Raw genomic sequence first — 20,423 nt, forward strand, 5'->3', positions numbered from 1 at the left:
TAGAGCATTTTATGGAAATGGTTGTTTAAGATTTCACTTTAATGAAAAAAAAGTTCATTAGATAAAACATGTACAAATATTTGTAAAAAACTTAAGAGAGAAACACATACCTTATTGTTCTTAAAATATCTTGCAGAACAGTTTGACAGTTGTATTACTTTTTGGGTGTTTAAAGGCTTGGAAGTGTTAATTATAGTCTATAGATTTACATACAAATCCAGTGAAATGGGGGCTTGAATTTACATTTACTATATCCAGTACGTTAACACTGAATTCAATTATATAAATAAGATATTCAAAACGTGGGGTAAATAGATTTCTACACTCAATTTTGATATTGTGGTTAGTTATAAACAATATTTCAATGTTTGCTACTGGCATAACACACCGAATTTTTAACCGTCGACAGTCATGTTGCATTCTGGGTAATGTAGTGGCCACATTTTTTACAACAAAGACTACATCGAACAAAAATATGATATTTCTGTTTCTTCTGCATAAAATGTGATACTTCTAACGTGCATCTCTGATGGAGGTAAGATCCTACTACAGTAGTAATACTTTTACTTGAGTACAGGACTTCAAAGTACTAGTTTCCAGCCGCCTGGTGATGTCAGACAGCGGCTGGGTCATTTGAAGGTCAGCAGCAGCGGAGGAGGTTCATGGAGAGTTCACTTGCATACATTAGGTAACACCATCGCTCGCTCTGACATAACTAGTATGAAGCAGGTTGAGTTGAGACATTCGTCAATAAAGAAAAAGAGATAAGAGGAAAGAAGTCCCGGGACTAACTTTGTTATGCTAAACAGCCGCCAGATCTGGATGCGTTCTCCGGTGCAACATGCAAACACTGTGTGTGGGAAATATAGGTCTTGTTTCTGAGCGCTCACACGCCCCTTTGAAAGCAACACAGGCATGTTTTACTCTTAAAACAACGTTTGCATCGAACTCCAAATAGGAAGGGAAAAAGCCCGCGCTGCTGTTTAGGATTGCACATGCGGACAACATTTCCACGCGGATCGTCGAGGAGACTGAAACCAGATCATGTTTGACTATGTGGAATTTCAAGCTTTCGGTCCCGGAGAAATCATGGACTTGTACACCTCCTCCACCCCCAGCCCTGCATCGTGCATGCTGCAGGAGCAGGAGCCAGATTTGGCAGCCTTCTTCCCGGAGCTGATCGAGGCGGACTGGCAGCAGCACCGGTGCTCCCAATGTAGGTGAAAACTGATGTCAACATTTAAAACCGTGATGTGTTGCTGAATATAAGTTTTGTTTCTATAGCACATTTATAAACAATTTTTGGTCGAGCCAAAGTGCTGTTCATATAATAAAAATAGCCTACAGTAGAGACACTTTACAGCTAATACAATAGCACATATTTTTCAGAATATCAGTATGAGAAAAAACGGGTTTGTATATATGGCCTCTTAAAATATCATGTTACCATGTCCCATTTTTTTTGCAATGTTAACCAAAATCTGTTTTCATATATTTGGGTTTGGGTTCACAGGAGGGTTTGCACAATGTGTGCTTGCCTATATTTTGAGCCCTCAAATATGCTATTATAGTGCTATTATTTTTTGCCACACATACGTTTACTCTTTATAAGACTTCATCTAATAACTAAATATTTGTCCTGCATCTATTCATTTTCGACTGAATATTCAAGTGATTATGTGACTGTGGTCTGTTACTTAGATTAAAGGTCAGTTGTTGTGCTAAGATAAGATCAAATAAGATGGACATTTTATTTATCCTGAGGGAAAATATTCTGCAGTAGTTGCAGTACAAAGTGGTTAAGTGTACAAATATAAAAAAAGCTGAAAATCCAAAACATATTATCAACAGGTATATGGATCAGACAAATGTTACATTTTGGTAATCAGTCTTGCTGGGTTGCATATGGATATTTATTTATAACAATAGTGTTCCCCATTGGAATAGCAATTGAAAACATCAGGCTGCACTGATCTTATAGCTTACATACAGACATAGATAAATCTACTGCAGTCTCTGTATGGCACATTTCATACAAGGTATTGCAATTCATTAAAAGTAATGCACACAAAAAATAATAATATTGTAAAAATAAATTAAAAAAACTGTCAAAGATAATATACGATGACAAGTGATAGACATAAGAGGGGATACATCAAATTGCAGGAATTATGCAATGAAAGGAATAGTTAAATAATTAAATGATGGCCATAAAGCAACATTTAAATGAAGAAATACACTTTTAATCCAAATAAAGGCTAAAAGTTAAGGTAGAATTTAGGTTTGCTTTTGAAGCAACCTCAATTGACACACAGGAGCTGCAAGACCATAAATCGCCTCAAAAACAGGTACAAATCAAACAAAATTATAAGAAATTAAGTTTAATAAAGTATTTATTTGATTCATGACCTCTTTTGTGTCTTGCTGCACACATATCATATTTTCTCCAACAATTTATGTATGCTTTAATGTGTACTGGAAATGTTAGTATTTCCTCTAATCATGTATGAAGGTCCTTACCTTTTACTTTAATATTTTATTTCAACCCCCTATTTAACAATTTAAGCAGAAATAATAAATAGTTTGAGTTTATTAATGTTATTTTAATAACTACAACCATGTCGGCATCCATTGCAAATAAGTTAGATACAGTTCAAACACAGATGCAATACAAGAAGATATTTCTTCATAGTAGAACAACATTATAGTGTTTCACAACCTATTTCTGAATTGCTTTACACACTGATTATTTGTGCCAAAGAGGGGAAGTTAAAGTATAAGTTAAACAACCTATAAAGTGTGAGTTTTTATGGGGAGTTTCTCTGGCAGGAGTAAACTCAGCAGTAAACAGGGTGCTGTGCACGGAGCAGATCGTGACGTTGTGGTGGTCTGTGTTTGGGACGGGCCGGTCAGTTTTGGGTCAATGTGAGTTCACTGGACGGTCACCGGCTCAGGAGGTCATAGGAGAGCCAGACTGCTGCCAGTGGTTGGAAGAAATACTATTTCCTTTACTTCAGTCGCAGGACAACAAATGTCAAAACAAAAACAACATTAAAAGTCCTTCATTATAAATTCAGCATTAAAAATGTATTGAACAGAAGTAAAAAAAGCAAACTGTACTTGTTCTGCAGAACAATGCCCCTTTTGACTGATATATGCCGGTTATGTGACATTACTAGATTGACTGATTTATGAAAGAAATAAAAGGTTCTGCTATGTAAATTCAGTTATTTGCCTTAACTCTTAACATTTGTGAAATAATAATGAATAATCAAAATAATTGTATCTCTTTGGACCTCCTAAACGTACAGACATACTTCTTTTGCATCTCGAAGTACAAAACAACGAAATGCAAATTCTTTTTAAAAATGTATAACACATATTTAAATGCTTCAAATGCCAGGGAGAAATGCATGAATAATATACATTCACAAATAACCTAAAGCTGCATTGATTTGTTTATTACATTAATTTGGCATTTAAAAAAGGTGTTATCACTTTGGTTACCTCAAGCAAAAATACCATAAAATGTACTTTCATTCTGCTCAAACATAAAGATTTGAAGATTTTACGCTTGTTTTGTCAGACATGACATTAAATGAAACTTCTTTACGTTTTGGATTGGTGGTTAGACATGCAAGCAATTGAAAGAAGCACTTGGGGCTCTAAAGAAGTTATAATGAGCAAGTTTCACAACTTTTTATAGAATCGAAGAATAAGAGAACAATCAAGAAAATAAGTTGTTAAGGCTGCAACAGGACATTTCTGTATTGAATTTTGATTTATGAAGGTTGTAGTAAGCGAGACGCACAGGAAGGCTAAACAAGACAAAAAGAGCCTTTGTCTAAATAGTAGTGTAACCACATAAAACATTCAGCTCTATGAAGCATCTCCAAAAAAGCTTTTACTCAACTTTAACTGATGTTACCATGTCCTTATCTTTGAGGCTTCAAACTATTTACTCCCTGTTGCAAATTTTTTTAGTGGATCTAATGTTTGACTCACACAATGCATTGTCACTTCCATCAAATAACACCAGCTAAATTGGGGTGGGGGCAACCTTTCTCCCTTCCCCCCTAACCAAATTACTCACACAGCCCCCCCCCCCCACACACACACACACTTTCTGTTTCTTCTCCCTCCCTCTCATCAGTCAGCTGGGCTTGTGGCATGCTCCTGCATTGTTTCGGGTTGGGAGAGCGCTCGGGCTGATGGGGGTGTCCTCAATTGACCCGCTGATTCCAGGTTCAATCAGAGGCCACGGGTTTGAGTGGATGTAGATGAGCAATTTTTCTCGTTTTGTCCCCCTTTTCAAAAACGGCTTTCTTCGTTTTCTGTCAGCGGTGGAGGTGATCAGGGAGCCAGCGGGGTGGCTGAGCGAGCCCCTCAGACTGGAGCAATACTCCTCTCAAAAGTGGTTTTAAAGTGGGAGGGTGCACCGGTCTGTTGTGAAATGAAACATTCAACTGGAAACATTGAGGTTAAAGCTGTGCTACAAAAGGTGCAGCTGTGTATGTTATGGAGAGCAAGTTCTACATTGAATACACTCAATAAACAACCTCAACTCGGTCACCCTGTGATGTTTCAAAGACTGTTGATCTCCAGCTTTTCTGCCTGATTGCTTGTTTCATTATATGTAAATTGAGTTACATATAATGACAACTATATGTAGCAAAAACATTTTTTTTTAAATTGTGCTTATTTACCTTGTCTCTTTTAGATTTTCCCAAAAAGAGATAGTGAGATTATTTTTGAGAAAGCTTTCCTATATTTTGGCCAAATGCACTTTTATTTACCTGAAAAATGCACTTTTATTTACCTGAAATATACAGAAAATGCCATTAGCCCAGTCAAAGCATGAACGTGCTCAGTCGTGATGAACGCATTCTGAAATATGTTTTGTTAAAATTCATATATTTGCTGTATTGGTGGAACTTTGACCTGATGTCAGTGTAGAGAAAACCTCTCTCTAGAAAGTCACACCGGGGAGCTGCAGGTTACAGTTCGCAGTAAGCTACCATTTGATTTCTATGGACATTTGCGGTGGCTAGTCTAACCTCAGCGAGCTTCACACTAAACATTTACATTACTTTGCATTTCTATTAATTGTATGTTGTCATATTGTGTTTGCAGCCGTTGGAAGCCATAGCTCCAGCTCCAGTTCAGACGACCTGTTTGCCAGCCCTGCCTCCCCCCCGCCGCCCCCTCGCACTTACAAGCCTTGCTTTGTGTGTCAAGACAAATCCTCAGGCTACCATTATGGCGTCAGCGCCTGCGAGGGCTGCAAGGTAAGGTGTTCGGGTTCACATACATCTTCAATTACAGAGATAAATCACTGTTTCCTCTTTTTTCAAATGTGTTTCATTATCTTAATCAAGCTGTTGTATCATTTTGGGATGAAACATGTTGAATTTAATGAAATGCACGTTTTATTATGTTCAGTTGCTTTGTAGTGGCCCCACACTGAAGGATAATGGGTCAGATTTTGCAAATGACTGGCACCTCCCCACAATCATTGGGGTGTTACTGATTTGAGGCTGGTCTGAACAGATTATCTGCTCAAATGATCCTGCAGTATGAGGGGTTTACAGACATAATCCTAATTTTACAGACCGCACTGGAGTCTCCCCCATTTTAAATCGTGTATTGTGAACAGAAACAGAGATGTAATATTGATAAGAAACCCTCAATAGCCAATGAGAGTGAGCTGACCAGGAAGGGTAATCCCTCTTCAGGGCATCTACATCTACTGTAAGTGGCATGCCCCAGATGTCCTGTATTTGAACTTGCCAATGTTAGCTAACCTGCTTTTATATTATGCTAATATGCTAATGAAGAGAGCTAATGTTGACTACGCGTACAATTGAAAAAGTTGTGGATAACATCATCTGCATTTCCTCTTTTTCTGTCCATAACCAAGCTCGACAAATATTCTAGGTTACAGTTCAATATTTGTTTTAATCTGTTTCTAATATAAATTTACCAGGAAAGTATTGATTGCTGTATTTGCTCTGAAAAAACACCAAAACAATTACAGGGCCTGAACTTAGTCCGGATAACAAAATGTGTGTGAGCAGTCAGCCTTACATTAACAGTGACCTCGAGACAACATTTACACACTATGGTGAATACTCAGATATCGGTTATTCTTTATTGGTATCTAGTTTGTAAGTGTTATTTTTGATTTTTTAAAAATCAAATCAAATCAAGTTTTATTTATATGGCACATTTTTAAACGATTTTTGGTCGAGCCAAAGTGCTGTACATATAATAACAATACCCTACAGTAAAGACACTTTACAGAAAATACAACAGCGCAGTATGTGCAGAATATCAGTATGAGAAAACGAGACCCTCTGTCCTTAGACCCTCACATCGTACAAGGAAAAACCTCCAGAGAAAACCCAAAGTTTAAAGGGAAGAATGGGAGAAACCTCAGGGAGAGCAACAGAGGAGGGATCCCTCTCCCAGGACGGACAGACGTGCAATAGATGCCGAGTGTAAATCGAAAAGATAATACATTTACAACATAGGTAGACCGAATGTTAGGAAATGCATGTGTCTGTAATAAGAAGATGAATCCACGAAGATGTCAAAAACAATCCTGTGGGAGCCATCAGGGATTTAAGATTTAGTCTGTGACTCAAATTTAAAACAAATCATGCTACACATTTAACAGAAATGTCTAGTCCCAATTTGTTGAGATAGAATTACAATAAAATCCTTCTAGAGGTTTCTTAAAATATATAATATACACATTATATATATAAATACATTAAAATATAAATATTTTACTTATTATCACATGATGTATTCTGGTCCCCAGAGTCACAGTATAAAGTATAAATGTATGTTTTCCTGTTCTGTCAGGAAATAAACTATCCCAGCAGTTTTCTCATACTCTATGCACTTAATCATTTATATATTCTCTTTACTCGTTTTTTACTCTGCAGGGCTTCTTCCGCCGCAGCGTGCAGAAGAACATGGTGTACACCTGCCATCGAGACCGAAACTGCATCATCAACAAGATCACCAGGAACCGCTGTCAGTACTGTCGGCTGCAGAGGTGCTTTGCAGCGGGAATGTCCAAGGAGTGTAAGTGTCTCATCCACTCTGAGGACACATCCTCCTTGACCCCCTCTCATGCAGAAAACACAAGAAGGATTTATCTTGTCTTACAAAATGTGAATACATTCACTGCAAATGACTCCTTCAAGGACAGGGTAGATGGTAGATAGTGGACAATGGATAGCAGATGTCATTGATCAGAGTGAAGAAGATAATAGAGGTGACTCTAAGGTCAGTCAGTCACAAATGTAAATGATCAACTCAGGTTTATCCCTTGTGTCTTCGCATATAGCAGTCGCATGTTGAAAACCTGATTCATGTGCGAGAAATACATATTTACCTGTACAGACAAAAATAGCGATGGTCCGAATACACACCTTTTAACCCGTTAAGCCCCAAGCCTGTTTTTCAGGCCTCAGGCTCGAAAATGACATTCCCAGAACAAATGACCATATCTTCACTTCTAAAAGGGGTAAATTAATAAAAAAAAAATCTCAAAGTAATGATAAACCTGTGAGTTGGATTTAGAAAAGTCAGAATCAATATAGATTATTTTTATTTTAAAGTAAATTCAGATTGAACATAGTAAAAAAATGTAAATTATAGTTTCCATCCAAAAACCAAAAACATGACTTATAGTGAGAACCACCCTTGAATGATGGGATGGTAGACACAAAGCTTTAGGAATCCAAACTATAACATAAAGTAAGTAAAAAAAAACACTTCTGGGGTAATTTGGGTGGATTTGCCATATCTCTGGCCCCCCCCTCAGTCTATTTTGATGATTGACACCTCTTTTGAACCGTTAGAGCCAATAGAATCGAGGGGAGGTTCCTAAATCCATCTAAACATTTCCATTGCGGAGGAGTGAGAGTGATGCGCACGCAGTTTGCCCAAAACCGGAAGCTGGGTTGTTGCTCTAATAGCAGCTAATATGAAATCTCCGTTTTTGACAAAAATTGAATGATGGATTATCAGTAATCATTTCAAAGTGACACAGACGCATTGGATTAACCTTCAGCAGTGTTTATCTCGTTTTAATGCCGTTGAACAAAACCTTTGATCAGAAAAACAGCAACGGTAAGACATATTTGCCGTTTTGGCTCCGTAAAGCTACGCTGTGTGTTGTCTGGGTTTGCCTGAGCTGCCGCAAGTTTTGGTCGAACAGTGATGATACTTATACCTCTGGAATCTGTGGAATCTCAGCATTAATCTGATATCTTCTTTCTGCAGATCCGATAAGTGATAAAGTATTTCTACCGTGAGTTCTGTGCTAAGTGCGTTAGAATTGTTTCGCTCATGGCTAATTCAGAGGCTCGGCGTTAGAGTTGTGTTTTGTTTCGGTACAAATTGTTCATATCGTCAGTTAGCTGAGTTTCTTCCCTTTAAGCGGGTATGACACTTTCATCGTTTGTTAAATGTTAAGAAGCCCTCAGACGCTGTTTCTTGCAGATGTTGCGTTATTGCCGTGGGGGTCAACAAATCCTCTTTTAAAGAGGCCTATTATTAGACCCTCCAGAAAAACGCGATTCTGTGATCGCAGAATTTACCGCATAATCAGCAAAATGCCGCAGATTTTTAAAAGGCCGCATATTTATCAAAAGGCCGCATAATCCCCGCATTTTTCCACACAAAGTTGAGAAAAAAAGTGAACTCGTCTTGACGTGACGTCATCAGCTCGCGCATCACAGAATGTAAACAACACTGTATAGAGTGAACGTGTGGAGCTCACACGAGAGAGAAAACACCAAGATGAAAAAATATAATCCATCTCATTTACCGACGAACATTTCTACTAAAGACCGGGCAAAAAGTGGGGGGAAACTATTCTGCACCCCGTGCAACTGTGTGTTGGAGCATAAGAGAAAATCGATGGTGACGACCCACTTTGATTCATTCAAACATTCGAAAAGGCTTTCTGCTGCTGCGGACAAGAAAGCCAAACGACGCACGTTCACCGAGGCATCAACCTCCAAAACCCTTTCGAGGGCTACAAGAAACGAAGTGAGTAGCCGACAAGATTGAAGCTGGTCAGATAACGAACGAGTAAATGAAAACAGAATGAGGCGGAGAAGTGTGTGTGTGGGGGGGGGGGGGGGGGGTGTGTGTGTGTGAGATTAAAATAGCCCAATTGCTTTTACAATAAATAAACATTGAATGTGTTTAATTGAATAGGAAAGGGGGTGCAAACTTTGGGATGTTGGCCTTTTTGAAGACCATTTACATGCAAGAAAGCCTATTTAATACACTACAGGAGAGGGGGAATAAGCATGATAGGGCCTCTTGAATCAATCTAGCTATCTAAATTACAATCTGCACACATCTTACTTTTACCGACTAACGTTAACAACATCCATCTCTTAGTGTGGTGTGACAAATATCAGCTGATCTGATTTCAGAGGATGTCGCTTTAGAGGTCAATTCACCTACATTTTGAGATGTACACTATAGGGTGTATATTCTCCCCGCGCCGACCCTTCACCCCCCACTATCACAGCTTGATTAACTCACTGAAATCTCTCTTAGCACTTTCAACTCTGAGTGTTCAGATACCAAAGTCAATGTGGGATAAATAAATGATGACATAAAGTTATCAAGCTGATTAAGGCCATTTTGAGATAATGCCTGGATTATTTATCAATTAAAATATTTCACTGAGGTAACACCAGTAAATTCCACTATTTATATAAATGTACACATTTGGCAGGATATGCTGCAATCTGCTGATGAATGCTGCCGTATAGTGTATAAAACCGGATTAATTTTTCATTAGACAATGATCTTGTTACCACCTCACTCACAGCCTGTCGATGTATTCTGTTACAGTGGTAAAGCCAAAGTCCAGCTACTGCAACCTGGTTAAATTAGTAAATACATTTTCTATTGTTAAATAGGGTAAAAAAAAAATCTTAAAAGGTTCATTTGCCAATTTCAATCAAATATTCTAGCCTATTATCTCACCTATCTTTTTGGACACCAACTAATACATCAGCCTTCTTATTTTGGAAATTATACCATTTATCTTCTTTTTTTATACATTTGCACTCTGCTTAAAAACACTGTAAATCTACTTCAGATGTTTGGATAACACGTGTAGGAAACAAGCCTGCACAGACCATACTGAAATCTTATTTTACAAATAATATGATACTGATTCTATAAGACAAGCCTAATCTTTAATACTGGATTAAAACAGAATAAATAGAGACCTTACAAAAATCTTCTCAGCATTGGAATATTGATTTAAAATTTGAAAAGACCTTTTCAAGTATTCATTTTGAAATAACTCACTAAGAAGCTCTCAGTGAACTTGAGCTCCAGCAGTGCCTGGAGCGCACAAAGAAACAAAGTAATCGACCTAGATAACAGAGTGTGTTCTGTGGGGGAAGGCAGCGATAGGGCAGCAGTGAAGGATCCTCCCCATCCACATTGTCTGTTGTTGCCGCTCCACACTCACGTTACATAAATACATCACATGTAGCAGGCAGGTGGATGCTATGTAACGGCTTCAGTCTACAGCCAGTGTGTAATGCGATCGCTCTTGGAGTACACAATGATGACTGAATATAGGGCATTTGGAGATGAAGAGGGGGAGGTGGCGAGGGAGGCAGAGACGGAGGTGTTGCATAATCCTGAGATCTCTGACATGTGTGTGGCTGCCTGAGCCAAGTCATCGGGACTCGCTGAAACGTGTTCACACCGTTAGTGGAGTGGTTATGAAAGACTAACCTAGTTACGCTGTGTTTGCCTGCTTCACATGCTCCCTGGAGAAACCCTTAATCCACACAGTTTACTGCCAGCTGATTTTTCCACCAGAGAAAGAGTTTCGCTGAACACTGTTGACAGTCATGTCTAGAGGCTTTAACACTGTAAAGCCAAAATTAATCCTCGTCCTATTTACACATTCCACAAAATGCACACAACCTGGTCTGGCAAGACTGTTATCCTTCGTACTTAAAGGACCCATTGACAATGTCAATGTGATCTTTAGAAAGATATACAGCTTTTATCTACACTTTTTGACATACTTAATATATGTTATTTGGTGTGTTCTTTGACACCGTTGTTATTTAGTGTCCTGCCGTATATGTTAGGTCAAAATTTGGCAACATAAAAGCAATTCAGTATCATTTACAGAAACGTGTTGTCTCTATAAAAGATAGATGATGCTATGATGAGTTGAATAAATCAATAAGTTGATGGACAGGAAAATAAAGATGGCCTTAATAATAGACAATGGATTCATTGTTTGGCAAATTAAACACAAATGGCAGGAAATGCTGTTTTCAGCTTGTTACTATTGGAGATTTCCTTCCTTTCACTTTTTTATATTTGATATACGAGACAACACATTAAAGGTCCCATGTCATGGCCATTTCCACTGATCATAATTCCATTGTTGAGGTCTACTAGAATAGATTTATATTGTGCAATTTTCCAAAATCACTTTGGTTTCTCATACAGCATCTCTGTAAACTACGTGTATTCACGGAATTTCACTCTCTGCCTTTAACGGCTCGCTGTAGCTCCAGTAGCTCCAGCCCCCACCCTCCTTGTGAGCACAGTGTCCTCTGATTGGTCGGGACGTTGTGAATCGCCCTAAACTCCGTGGAGGTGTGGTTTCCTTGTTTAGCGATACACAGCGAAACACAGCCAAACTCACCCTGAGCACACACAAAGTCACAGCCGAAGTAAAAACAATAAGTGTGGCTTGATATTGAGTAAGAAAAAGGTTGATAAACGCTGTGAGAATGGGTCTGCAGAGAGAATTTCGCCGCAATCCCAACTGTCTGTTATCAGCCTGCAGCCAGGGAGGAGAAATCAGCAGAGCTGCCTGCACTGAGTGTGTGTGTGAGGAAGTCCGTGGATTGGTCAATTTGGACCAATCAGCGGGGGCTTAACGTTACGGCTCCACGGATTGGTCCATTTCGTTCTGGGTACGGTTGACATCATGCGTACCCGGAAGAATCAAATGGACAATGACGTATCTCCAACGAGGCGTTTTGGGGAGGTATTTTCTGTGTTAGAGTTTTACTCGCTACACTGTGCAGAGGTGCCCAGTACGTCGACCGCGGTCGACCGCGGGGGCAATGCTGGTAGATCGCGAGTCATTCATAAAAAATAAAAAATCCAGCTCCGTTAAAATAGACAAAACAGGTTTTGATCCCTCCTCCCTTGGCCTCCCTGCCACTTAATTCAGGAGTTGACTTGATTGACAGAAAAAGCGACTTATTGCTTTCCAGTCTGTTAACCCAGAATGCAAAGCGATACAAAATCAGTCAAGTGCCGGGAGAGACAAACACCAAAATGAGTGCGGGAACGAGCAAAAAGCTAAAGACATACCACTTCCACACAGAATGGGAGGGAGAATCTTTTTTTGTGATGTCACATTCAAAGGTTATTTGCCTTATTTGTAAAGCAAGCGTTGCTCTGCCAAAGAAAGGTAACGTGGAGAGGCATTATCGGAGTGTTCACAAGGCATATGACAGCGACTTCCCTCCGAGTAGCGAGTTGAGAAAGAGAAAGGTCATGTATTATTGCTACACAAACATTATCTCTTAGTCTTAGTGTCGCCAACTCGTTTCTAACATGCAAAAAGACAAACAAATGCGTCTATGGTCGGTGTATTTTCTATCTTTCCAATCGAGACGAGATCTCTCTCTCCCCCGTCTGTTTGCAAGGGGGCGGGGCAGTTTACACACACGCATCTGCTACATGCAGCAACACACGGAGGAGATGGTGGAGAGAAGCGCTCCAAGGTGTGGTTACATGTTACCCGTCTTGAGGTGGACAATGCTCGTCACCAAAAGTGTTTAGCATGTAAGGGCGGTAACACGAGCAATTTGTCTAAACATTTAGCAAAAGTGCACCACATTCAGACGGACGAATGCACCGGGTTCGACTATCTTTCTAGTAGCTCTGTAGCCCCATCCACGAGTAACGTTTCCACGTCAGGTGTTATGTATGCTAGCAGCAACACACGGAGTTAACTACATTATACAAACATGGGTTAATGATTAGAGGTAACTGAGTTATTTATTTTGTTAAAGTTTCAGCTATTCTGTTTCCAGTTCTGTCATAAGATTATTTAATAAGATTTGTTAAAACATTGTTGTTTCTTTTGATGTGAAATATTATTTATTTAATTCAAATAAAAAGCAATGTTAATTTTGTTCACAATTTGTTAAGTTAATTTAATAATATATGTATTTTTGAATCAAGTATTCATCTTTATTGTCTTCATTGTTAGTTTCCACATGCCTAAAACAACCTCAAACTAAATCTAAAAGTTGATGGCTAAATAAGAGCGTTTGAGAAATTGTGCAAGGCACACAGTAGTAGTCCGAATAGTCGATTAATCGTTTCATTAAACTATAGATTAATCGATAATCAAATTAGTCGTTTGTTGCAGCCCTATTGTAGTTATCCCATGTAAAAATAAAACGTGTCATTCAGCAACCCTTGCAATTTGGGATTTTATTTTTGGTTGGTAGACCTCGGTTAGCTGGTCATTTCAAAAGTAGCTCACCAGCCAAAAAAGTGTGGGCACCCCTGCGCTACAGGGTGTACTTTGAGGTTTTGTGACTCTGCACACCGTTTACATGCATAAAAACCTTCATAACACAGAAGGGGACGGGTAATAACCAGAAAAGCATGACATGGGACCTTTAAGACATCACCCTGGACTTGAGAAACTGAGATGGACATTTTTCACTCTACTGTGAGCGAGTAAATACTTTTTTATTATTTCACATGATGTTTATATGTATTTTTTTTACGAATTTTGTGCATATCACTTCTCATTACTTTCAACAATGTTTTTTTCTTATAAAGAAGAAGTGTTTTGGAAAGGGTTGAATATCATTCATCAGTGTAAAATAGAGTACCATTGTTTGAACTGTTATTATCCCTTTTAGTTATTTTTGAAATGTCTTATAATCTGCGTGGTTCTTTTCCTCAGCAGTGAGAAACGACAGGAGCACCCGGAAGGGGAAGAAGGAGGCGGTGAAGATGACCATCATGGAGACGTACGAGCTGACGGCGGAGCTCGGCCTGATCGTGGAGAAGATCTGCAGAGCTCACAGAGAGACCTTCCCCTCTCTCTGCCAGCTGGGGAAATACACCACAGTGAGTCAACACACCAGACCTGACTGTTCAAATTACATTTGCGGAAAGGGAAAAGATGTCCTTACAGTCCTGTGGTTTCTTTAATTAAGATATGCATTTGAAGGATTAGCAAGTCTAAGTACGGTAGTTCATTTTTGACAGAAGATTTCACAACACTTTATTCTATGGGTCAGTCTTTTTCTAAAAATAATCTTAGGTTACCCTAAAATAGGAATATAGTTTGGTATTAATATTAAAGAAAATAAACACAATGTATTTAAGATAGGACATAGTTGAGAGGAAGTTGATTTCCTTGAAGTAATTGCTCAATTTAAACACAAATGGCAATTTTGGCAAATGTGTCATGTTGAATTTCTTTTTTTTTTCCTGTTGACAAATTTCCCATTCTGGCTTGTTCAGCATCACTAACTAAAATAGGCTCAAAATAATCAGAACTTTGCGGCATTGTTTTAAGCCGCCCCAAAAGTCAAATTGTGTTAGTCAGTATTTGCGTAAGGACATGTTTGGTCTCATGCAAAATGGAAAGCATAACATATCTCATGGAACAATAAGCACAAAACAAATCACAATGTGCAAACTGGGTCACACAACAGGAATAACCCCACCTCGCTTCCTGAGAAGAACACAAAACTCCCTGCCGTTGCACAACACAGTGATCCATCTGGTATAATGTGTCTGGGTGTGCCCTCTTTACAAATAAATGAATGGTTTTCTCATCACATGTTTGTGGTTCGACAATTCCGTAGAACTGAGAGAACGTTGGACGTGAAAACAGGAAGTACAGAAGGATTAAAAAACGCGAGTATAGCTCTGACTCTTGTCAAATGCTATATGGCTATAATAAATCCCTCAAAATGATTTCTTATCTTTAATACCACGTGTAGAGGTTAGTTAAACAATTTTTTTTAAATTGTATGTCATTTCATTCATTTGAATGACTATGTTTATGTTAAGGATGTTGCTGGCAGGGACCCTTAGTGAATTGTCACCTGACTGGTATCTTTCAACTCCTTATGTTGGTTGTATGGCTTCAACTGTTTTAGTTTAGCTTGCATCAGTTTTAAGAAAAATAAAATCAATAAAACCTCCTCTATTTCTTTGTCTATCTTCATCTAATTTACTCAACTCTAGATGTGTTTAAAAAAGACCACATACCATTATCAAGCAATGGAAACAGCATGTTTTTCAAGTCATTTGGAATTATATTTCTAATAACATCATGTCTTTTAACGCCTTTAAGCTGGGTTCCTGAATTCTACATCTTCCCTTTTTTTTCGTTAATCCAGAACTCCAGCTGCGACCACAGGATCCAGCTGGACCTCGGGCTGTGGGACAAGTTCAGCGAGCTCGCCACCAAGTGCATCATCAAGGTGGTGGAGTTTGCCAAGCGAGTGCCTGGATTCACCGGCCTGACCATCGCTGACCAGATCACTCTGCTAAAAACTGCATGCCTGGACATCCTGGTACACCTAACAATATCTTCCTATAACAGAGAGCTGTTCATAGTTTTGTTTAACTCACACCCACAAAAGATGTGCTTGAACCGAGTGACCTGAATTTCTCTTTCTGCACATGTTCACATATACACAGCTCCTTCTGCTCCTTTTCACCTTCTGTGGATTATGACTCGAGGGCATCAGCTGACATGCCAAACACAGACTGACAAGCCGTCTGGCAGACTGCGGCCCTTTTTAGACTGTGTCACATGTTTCATTCCTTCTTATCCTCCCTCCATTATGCACTCCTTATTCGCTTTGTCACCCTCACCACCCCCCTGATCTTTTACTCTGACACTGACTTTCAGCATCGGGGGAGTTCCATATAGCATCCCTAGCTCTGCAGAGTTTCACTTTCACACATTTTTCATTTTGGCACTTCTCGTGTTCTCCTTGTTTGCTCTACATGTTTGTAACTCTGTCCCTGGCACCGTGCATCACTGTAAACACAGAAGAAGTCATCCTGCCACAAAACACAAAATATCCAGTGTGCCATGCATGCTTCCATGATTTGTATTTAATGTTATTTATCAGGGGCGTTGCACAGTAATACAAATTCATTAATTGAGCTATGTTTTATGTTTGAATGGCCATACACAAGCATAGTTCTTTTTCAGTGGTTGAAAAGGGCTCAAACATTATTTTCTAAAACAAACAGATTGTGTATTTGTCAAGGTGACATCTACTGGGCTGAAATTCATCTGCTGTTCGCTGACTTGATTTGCTATTAATCCTGGAAAAAATATACAAATGAATGTGATGCAGAAGCAAACATGCCTCCAAGCTAGAAGTAATTTGAAAGCCTTTGAAGCCTGTCTCATCACAATACCTGTCATGTTTCATCATAGCGATCAATGCATTGCTACCTGATACTTGTTCCACTGTTGAACACATACACATTTATATCATCAGTTTTTCTTCTTTCCTTCCTCTTTCTTGCTCTTACCTTCTTCCATTCAGATCCTGAGGATTTGCACTCGCTACACTCCGGGCCAGGACACCATGACCTTCTCCGACGGGCTGACCCTGACCCGCACTCAGATCCATAACGCTGGATTTGGACCGCTGACAGATCAGGTTTTCACGTTTGCGGGCCAGCTGCTGCCCCTGCAGATGGACGACACGGAGAGCGGCCTTCTCAGCGCCATCTGTCTCGTCTCTGGAGGTACTGAAGCTCAGAGGAGAATACAGCCTAGCTCCTACAGAGAAAAAGGAATACATGTAAGCTATCGTAAGTTTCGTTTAACATCTGTCTTTCCTGTTTGTCTGAACAGACCGACAGGATCTGGAGGAGCCGTCTAAGGTGGAGGTGCTGCAGGAGCCGCTGCTGGAGGCGCTGAAGATTTACTCCCGTAAACGGCGGCCCAGCATGCCCCTGATGTTCCCTAAAGCCCTCATGAAGATCACAGACCTGCGCAGCATCAGCGCCAAAGGTCAGCATTGCACTGCTAAATGATCATATGATTTCAATGATACACAGTAATAACTTAAATACTAAGATCTGCGATGGTAGTATATTTGGGTCACTATACTGTTTTGCTGGTCTGGCCCAGTGTAGGGTCACAAAGAGTTTTGATTCGATGCTAAAAAGAAATCATTATGACACACTCATGCTAATTCCAGAGGGGCCGACATCAGCAACCTGTGTCGTCAGCGTAATGGAGCTTTATCTAACAATACGACAACGTGATTCAAATATTGTCTTTATAAAAGGAGCCGCTGTTCTCTGATAGGCTGTTCTCAACTAACTGCCAAGCAAAGGCTAGCAGATGGCTCATGAAGGATCAATATAGGTGAAGGGGGGAGGATGTGTAAGCACAGTGCAGGTTGTTTGTTTACTAGAAAGGTCATGTGTTTCATGGAGTGAGGAGTCACAGTCTAAAATACAAAATGACTCAATTCAAACCGCAGCAGCAGGCGCATCCATATTGGTTTACAGTATCACATGTTAACACAGCTGGAAAAACCTAGAAGTCCTTCAACTGCACAAAAGTATCTGTCAGTATGTGTGCTATTTCAAAAACATTTCCATTTCCACAGGCGCTGAGAGGGTGGTGACTTTAAAGCTGGAGATCCCGGGCTCCATGCCGCCCCTGATCGAGGAGATGCTGGAGGATCTAGAGAAAAACTGTGAGGAGAGCAGAGAAGAGCCGAACACCAGCCAGCACACACACACACCGACCGCTCTCAGCACATGACTTCTTACTCTGAGGTCACTGCAAGAACATTGGCTCTCGTACTCCCTCCCAGAGAAAAACGCTAACAATATAAACTAAAGATGCAGTCCAGGTGGTTATAGTGTCTTACCTCAGTTTCACAGATCGGTTTGCAAACGCTCCACTTGTGTTTGTCTGAAGAAGAGATTCAGTTGTTACACTAACGACTACGCTGATGAACGAAGAGCTAATTTGTGCTTCAAAGGGGGAAAAGAGAATGATGCAGTAATGTATTCATTTGTATCACATGTTCATTCTTTTAACCCCTTCTGACAGACACCTCATAACCACTGGAAATCACACAGGTTTCTACTGTATTTATGTTTGCATGAGTTATCACATGGATTAATTTTTACCTCATTAAGTAACAACGGCTTTGGCTTTAGTGTAGCAAATTAGTAAACAAATGGATTTAAAACACCTTCTTGTTGGTTGTACACGTGTAAAAAGAAAGCTCTGGACTAACTCTAAACATGTTTGAAGAAAACGAGCAGATTTATCCTCACAAAAGGGAACAGTTTAAAAGCAAAAACGTTTTTTCTCAGAGTTGAATGTTCATATCTTACATTAACAAAAATCACAAATATGTGTATATATATATATATATGCCGACTTGATATAGGAAAATACAGAGAACTGCTTAGCTTTGAACAAAACTAAATAAGCTGAAGATGGACCTGAGAGCAGAATGTACTGCTAATAAAGGAAACACATGCACATGATAGTTTGAGGTTTATGAAGTTATTGAATTTAGTGTTGGAAATTAGATCAAATATATTGAGTGATGGTATGATTAAGAAGGTATTGCAGATATTATTGTATTATAAATATTGTGCAATTTGTAGTTTTGAGTTGTAAAGAGGTTTCTTAATTTGCTTGTTAACTATCTATTTGCACATGTTTTCCTAATATGCTGTGCATTGAGCTCTCAGTCACCATAAAAACGACATAGTTACTACAAAACTGTTTAAGTGATCAAACAATTCAAATCAGCAAAATGATTGTAGCACAACAGAAGTTATAGGTAAAATAGGATACATTGCATTGTGGGATTGTCTGCAATCGCTACACATGTTTTTTGTGGCATGTTTTTTGAGCCCTATATAATGCGCTCATTATACACTCAGAGTTCAGAGTTTATTCAAATAAAACGGCAAAGGGCTCATGTGGAGCGCTTTATATTAAATTGTGAGTGACGCTGGTACCCTTTGACCCCTCAGTGACTCCAGGACGTCCCTGCCCTCACTCAATAAAAAGTCCTGCACGTGACCTTTCAAAAAAACACACCTTTTTTGTTTTCACATCTTAATTTTGTACACACCTATTAAAAAGATAAAACTAGACATTAATTATTGAGGTACTGATTGGAGGATTTTGGATTGTCAGGCCCAGAGTAGCTGTTTCTCTCTGTTTCCAGTCTTTATACTGACAGTAACTAAGCTAAGCTTGTGGTATCAATCTACTCAACCAACTCTCAGCAAGAATGAAATAACACATGTTTCCCAAACTGTAACTAATATTAAGAGCTTTTCGCTCAGTGTTTACGGTGTAACTTTTCCTGGACCACTTTTGGTAAATGTTTTGGCTGGAGATCTGCTTAGTTGTTTTACACTATCAACACCATTTTATTCTTTCAAACATTTCCTAAATGCAAAGTTTTTGCAGTTATTGGTTTGACTGGATATTGTTCAAAAATGATGGTGATCTAAATCAATTATAAAATATACTTTGTATATACTTTTGAGTTCTATATGTGTTCTACATGTGTTCTACAAACCATTTTTTCCTTTAACACAAACAACATATTTTAAAATGCATCTGTGTTGGGTATTGTCTTATCATAGATAGTCATACATTAGTTCTGTGCCTATGTATCTCGGAATTGATACTAATAAAACACTTGCAACATTAGGAAAAGGATAATCGACAGCTTAGCAAACAAAAAGCTACACATACAGTGGCTTTTTGTCGTTGATGGCAAAGCGAATGAGACTTATAAATACAACTTTAATGACATTTGTTCCTCAAAAATGTACATTCCATGAAACAGAAGAATGTTTAATTGTATAAAAATATCTGATGTATGTAACAAAGCAGGCAGCCTGTTTACTGTAAGAACTCATGTGCCTACTCTTAATGTGCCAATTTCTCTCATATCTTGGAATTTGACATACTCTACCAATGTAACCTGGACCATTTATTCAGATTTCTTTATGTTTTGGTTGGTCTATTAAAGTGTTGTGTACTTTTCACTGAAGCTGATAGTTTTTGTCATTTCTGAGCCTTGAGGATGTTAGCGGTCTGCTCGTCTTCATTCGAAGGTCCGGACCATACTGCCCCCTGTGGTCCCTGTAAGGAAACTGCACTGCAGCACAGCTAATGGGGACAATGGAAACAACAAATCACTTTTTTAATTGTATCTGTTCATGGGTCAAATAAATCCAGATGTACAGAAGAAGAAGCTAATTGTAATACTGTTGTGATAGTGGATGACTTGTGGCTTCGCCAATATTTC

At 39.1% G+C, this 20,423-nt stretch overlaps 1 pseudogene across 1 annotated transcript; it reads left to right on the forward strand.

Moving 5' to 3' along the window:
* The first annotated feature begins 439 nt into the window (after positions 1-439).
* Positions 440-20,165, forward strand: LOC307045702 (retinoic acid receptor beta-like; annotated as a pseudogene). Its single transcript, XR_013810531.1, has 8 exons — positions 440-1,216; positions 5,134-5,288; positions 6,954-7,095; positions 14,030-14,196; positions 15,483-15,659; positions 16,653-16,857; positions 16,967-17,125; positions 17,733-20,165. The product of XR_013810531.1 is annotated as a retinoic acid receptor beta-like (transcript).
* Positions 20,166-20,423: the final 258 nt, after the last annotated feature.

This window comes from Notothenia rossii (genome assembly GCF_949606895.1).
Source record: "Notothenia rossii genome assembly, chromosome: 7".
In the NCBI taxonomy this organism is placed as follows: Eukaryota; Metazoa; Chordata; class Actinopteri; order Perciformes; family Nototheniidae; genus Notothenia; species Notothenia rossii.